The sequence below is a fragment of the Pleurodeles waltl genome, chromosome 6 (genome assembly GCF_031143425.1).
Source record: "Pleurodeles waltl isolate 20211129_DDA chromosome 6, aPleWal1.hap1.20221129, whole genome shotgun sequence".
Lineage (NCBI taxonomy): Eukaryota > Metazoa > Chordata > Amphibia > Caudata > Salamandridae > Pleurodeles > Pleurodeles waltl.
The window spans coordinates 1,601,892,933-1,601,898,932 of record NC_090445.1 but is presented as its reverse complement, the minus strand read 5'-3'; positions in this window follow the sequence as shown (position 1 = coordinate 1,601,898,932).

Here is a 6,000-nt window from a genome sequence, read left to right as displayed (position 1 = left end):
ATGCTTTTGTTCCTCTTACTAAGACAAGTTAGTTACTCTGCTGGCGAGCAGGAAGATCAAAGACCTCCCCTCAGAGTAGAGCCATTTGACAATATTTGGGCTTGATCCCTGAAAACGAAGGAGTGGGGACGGCATCTGCTTGTACTAATTACCTATCGCACTGCCTCTGGCCTGGGAAGGCTCACTCCCCCAGAAACAAATGAGGACAGCCAGACCTCTGGAGTCAAATCACAGGAGGGGCTTCCCATTGAAGTTTTGGGAAGGAAGGGATCAGCCAACTATGGCAGTTGGGGCAGGGCTAAGGCTGTCAGAGAAGGACTTTCAACAGACAGCTTCAAGTTCCCATATTGGAATGTCCTACAATTCTGTACATGAGGGTTGGGACAGGAGTGGAATGATGGTGTGTCATCCTAGGAATGGAGAGATGTCTGTATCTTCTGAAACGTTCTACCCCCTTAAAAACCTCTGCACAAGGGCAAGACTGTTGAGAACTTTCTGGACCTGGGAGAGTGACCACCGAAGGAATGCCCATCAAGAAGAAGCAGCCTGACTTCATTGCAAGGATGGACTTAAGGTCTTTTGTCCTGCAGCTGGCACCCAGAGACTAGGAGTGTTTCTACAGGGCCAGTGGTGCTACCCTCCTTATACCCTCTAAGAGATAGTGGAGGGATAGGCCTCATGGGTACCCTATAACGTTCCCCTGGATCTTCTGAGGACTGCATCTGCAGACGGCTGACCTCTATTAGGTGGGGGCCACTCACTCAGTAGCTGTCACACATGTGCCCTACAAGACTGTCAAAGCTATGGGGCATGGGAGTGTGGCAGGGAGGATATTCTGCTGGTGTCTACTGAGAGACTGCTGAGAACCCCCCTGGCGAAGGCAGGTGCCAGGAGCCCAGGCAGAGGGCAGGTACTGCATCCGAAGCAAAAAGGCTGGAGGGCAGGCCCGTAGCTCTCCCTCATCAGAGTTAGAATACAGAAACCAAGCTCCATGAAGGAAAGTAAAGGTTAGAGGCAAGGAGGCCTGAAGAAAATACTCTTGGTGGCTAGAGCTGATCAACAGAATTAAAATGACACCAAGATCGTGCCAATTGGCTCAGCATGGCCAGAGAAAACACTGATCCCAGTGCGGGGGAGAAAAGGGGATGCTGGCTGTGCGGTGGCAGTGGGAACCAGAAGGACTGCATGGGATGAGGCTCTCCGCACTGTCCCAACAAAATACAGATTCCGGGTGTCCCCTAGAAGAAAAGGAAAGCATTTAAAAGAAAAGAAAAGAAAACATTGTGGTCTGAGACCAGAGATTTGAAGAAGATCAGAGCCACACTTTAGAGCAGCAAAGACACTCATGAAAGTTTCACTTTGCCTGGCCAAGGAGCACCCCACAAGTCCCCACCAGTGCCGAAAAATAAAATATTAGTTCTCTGTGGTGACCCAACAGTAGGCTGGGGCACCAGGAACAGTTTCAAACACCTTTTGGGGGCTGCAGGACGTGCAGCAGCCCCTCTCTGCAGACGGATTGATGGATGTCACCCTAAGTCTCTCAAGGGGTTATATTTTTGACCCCAGGGCAAGTAGCTTAATTTTCAAGCACTGCTGGAGCTAGTGCTTTCACACAAAGGCTCTGGAGTGCAGGGAGCTCTGCTGACGGCTCTTAAAGCTGCACTTGCAGCATGTTAAAAGTAGAAGAAAGACGTGTTCTCTTTAAATTGAATTGGCAATGCTAATGACCACAGTGATAAAGAAATGTTATATTTTTAAACCAAGGTTATGAAAAGGCTTTATTGACAGGCACAGATTTGACAATCAATCATGGGAATTTTTAATGAAGGTCATTGTTTTTAAATACTTAATTGACAATGACAAGGTTAACAGTTATTTGTGACAGGTCTTAATGAATGTCATTGTAAGATGGCACTATCCATAGTGACTTTAATGGTGTTACATTAGCTTTCTATGACATGTTCCAGCTTTTTTTTTATTGTGGTGACACCCTAACAAGCCTGTAGGCCTAAATTTATATAATTTCACCCCATTGTATTGTGTCAGTGTATAAGGGGGCTATTGTGGTTTTACGGTTCATGGCTTGTTAGTGGTATGAAATGTAGGTGTTTTCCCCTGCCTATATGTATATATTTGTAAATGCATACATAGTATTGAGTAGTGTGTATGTGTAATGAAGTACATTTTGTGTCTGTTTGTTGCTTGACTGGGGTACTAGCCCACAACACCTCCCCTGACTAGGCCTTTGACTGCTCTGCTTCATAACCCTGTGAGAGTCAAGTGCTGCAATTCGGTACTTGGTTCCCACTAGATGGAAGGTTACGGATTTATTTCTTGTGATAGACCTTTCGTAGTTTGACTCTTGCTCTAGGCAAGACTGCTGGTTTAAGGGTGACAGTACTTATGTTTGTAGGCGACTATGCCAGTCCTACAACAAGTCGCAACTGTCGTCCCATCCCTCCTGGCTCACAAGCAGCCCCTCACCAGAAACCCAAACAGTAAAAGGTGATTTGTGGCAGCCTTTACGCATGGACTCAAGAGTGCGACATCTCAGGGAGTATCGTGGTTAAATGGAGATTACCCCTTTCTCACAGGAACAACGTCTCAATCAAACACAGGCAATGAAGGAGATGCAGTAAAGTTTTCAAAAGGTTTTATTAACAAAACTGCAATCTGCGATAAGTTGCATGGGCTGCAATCATTAGTATAATGAACAGTGCAAGGAACAGAATTGTGAACACGAGAGTCATTAATACAAAGACCCCCACCATCTTGCAATAACATAAAATAACATGAGGTATGAAATATGTCCTAATACCCTAGCATGATGAACCTAATCTCTAACCGAAAAGAGAGCTAGGTGTGTTAAACCTCATCTGCCAATGCCATGTCCATGATAAGAGCCTCCGACCCTCTTTACCTTGGAATGAGGTCTCTAGCTCAGACTCCATAGGGACACGAAGACTGTGTCAGTGTCAACGCGACGTGCAGCATCGATAGCAGCGATGGCATCTGGTCGGAATCCCTCTGACTATCTGTCTATGTGAGGTGCATTTATACAGATCTGCTCGGACCCCAGAAGTAGGTCTGTTCCCAAACAATAGATAACAAGACATGCTTGGGGCAGCAATTACACAAATAATTTCTCAAAAGCCCAAAGTGGGAAAGTACCTAATGTAAATACCTACATCTTATCTATCTACTGGCGCTGATAGTGACGCCTTACCAGAGTGGCACTGATGGCAGAAAACTAAAACATTGTCCTAACTAAAAACAATGCAGCCATCTTCGAAACATATAATTAAATAATTGCGCTAAAACAGAGCAAGGTAAGTAGGGTAAAAGTCACTGGGTGACGGGGGCACAGGTCTGCAAGCCAGAAGGCTAAGCTAACTCCTGCTACCCATTAAAACGAGATAGGATTCATTACAGACCCATATTCTTTGCACCAAATAACCTACTTTCTTACACTGATAATTTGGAAAGGGTGGATTTTTGGAGGTGTTGTTAAACTTCCCAATCGAGTTGCATTGGTTAATAGGGATATGATTTGCATCTATGCTGAGGATGTGACCTACCTACACCTGCGTTACTTTTACACACATGCATGTCACAAAGTAAGTCTTTCGGCACAATTATTTTACATAACTCTAAACTGTTTCATGAATCTGCAAGACCACTTACTTTTTGCAGAAATGGCTTAAACAACTGCTATGTTGTGATATAGACAGACTCTTTTACATAACATACTTCATCAGTCCCTAAGCGTCACTTAAACCCGGTCTATGCAACTTTTTTCTCACACTCTGTAAAATAAAAAGAATTATTTGTTTTGGGTGTTTGTGCTTCATCCTTTGCTATTCCGCTTTGTGGCCTTTATGTGGGGTGTGACTTATTCCAACCTGGATAGCTATAGGAGGCTCTATACCAGGATTTGAATAGTACTGAAATTGGTGTGTATTTGAGGTAACTACTTCTCTCGTTGCACTGTGATTTCGAGTTTTAGGTCACACCCAGACAAAATTATTCTACTTTAATCAAAAGTGGAAACTTTGCGAATGGGGCAAGTTATCTAGCTCTTTCTGAGTGGTTGTATAGACTTCTTGGCTTGTCTTCTTATTTGAAACCCAGTTTTGAAATAGTTAAATGTTCATATTGCTTACGTTCTTTGGTTCATGAATTGGGTCCAAAGTGAGGATTCCATAGCTGGGACCTTGAGTGCTACAAGGATCTACCAGGCAGATATCTTCAGCACCTTGTTTTGACATCATTCTACTGCATGGCAGTGCTTCTGGTAACTACAGTCCTATGTGTCATCTCATATACAGTGACCCAATCAAAAAACATATACTAAGGCATACAGCGTGTGTTATTTAATTTAACAGCAGTATATTTTTAATTTTAATTTTATGAAATAGTTTAATATTTAATTCCCATTAATATATTACATTGCACAGCAAGTAAGCGTATACTATTAGTGATATAAACATACCGCTTCCCACTTTTTCGTCTGTACCCTGGCCGGGTCATTAGGCGATCATGATAGAATTAGGCAAACACATTTCCAAGCCTGCTACCTGACTAAATCATTGACTGGCCAACATATAATGTTGCAGAGTGCTTCACTAAGTCACTGTGGTTAGCTAATGAGTGAAACCCCCTGTAGTTTGCACAATTGAGTTACAAAAGAAGATCTCACATAGACTTAAGTTTGCCAAGTAGCATGGGGCCAACAGTACTTTTAATGACACAAGGAGTGACCATCAACCTTTCCCGAATGATAGGATATAGTACCTGTGATCAAAGTGGAATTTATTTTCAGGACGGAAACGCTACTAACAGGTCCCTTCCTGGGCTAAACATGAGAGGGTTTCTGATGAAATTAAAAATCTTCAATAAGACTAATCATCGAAGAAACATTTCTTCTTGCATGGCCAGTCTGAGGCAATATCTGCTACCTCGTATGACTGTAACATGGATGTAAATAATGTGAACATCAGTAAGCCTCAAAAACTCTCGAGCAAATATGTAGGCATAAGGGTTTCCATATATGGGTTCCGAGCCTATGAATGAGAGCAAGGGCACACCCACACATACACGCATTCCCTGTTTTAGAACACCACCCCTCCCAGAACAATATCTCACTTGCTTGTATAAGCAGTTAAAAACTCATCTATTATCTCATGCCTTTTGTTAGTTTTATTTTCTCGGTCTGTCGGAGCCACCCATACAGAGAGGCCAGCTTTCCTCAGCCGCTGGTTGTTGTAAAAGGCATTCACATATTGACTGGCAAATATAAATCAACCATTGGTTGACTGTAATTGTCATATCTGACGTATAGGGTATTGCCTCTGCCTCAGGTATTTCATGGTACGATTAGCGTAGGAATACCTGAAGGAAAAATAATTATGTTTTTTTCTTTGTGTTGTGCCAGGGTGATGGCCATTCCAGAATCTCTTTGGAAAGTCTCTTATTGGAGGCTGAAATGGGCTGTGAACTTTTACTCCATTATTAGATGTCTTCTTCCCCAAGTTTTAGGTGAACAAGGCGAAAGCCTGGGCGCTTGAGTGTTGGCAACCAATCACATAGGAGGACACATATTAACAATCTGGTGGGAAAGCATGATAACCAGTTTGTAGTTGGGGAAATTCATACCATCATTGGAAAAGCTACTGGAGTTTTCTTTGTTTTCTGGTGTTGGGCCTCAGAGATTATACTGTGACTTTAGACTGGCTCGGTAAATGCTTGTCAGTTGTTGATTGTGCAGCCCTGGAGAATGTATGAACCTGTATCCCAAAATTCGCTTACTGCACTTCACCACATTCCACAAGGGAAGCCTCCCTAATGCCATCTGTCCCGCTCAGAGAGCTGGCACTGACAGCATGACTCTGGTGGAAGAAACCAACGGCGACCCTTGTGAATGGGTTTGGTGCTTGTGCATTGACGCTTCACTGAGGCATATTTAGTCTCAATGGCCTCTGACCGCAGCAGTTTTATTGA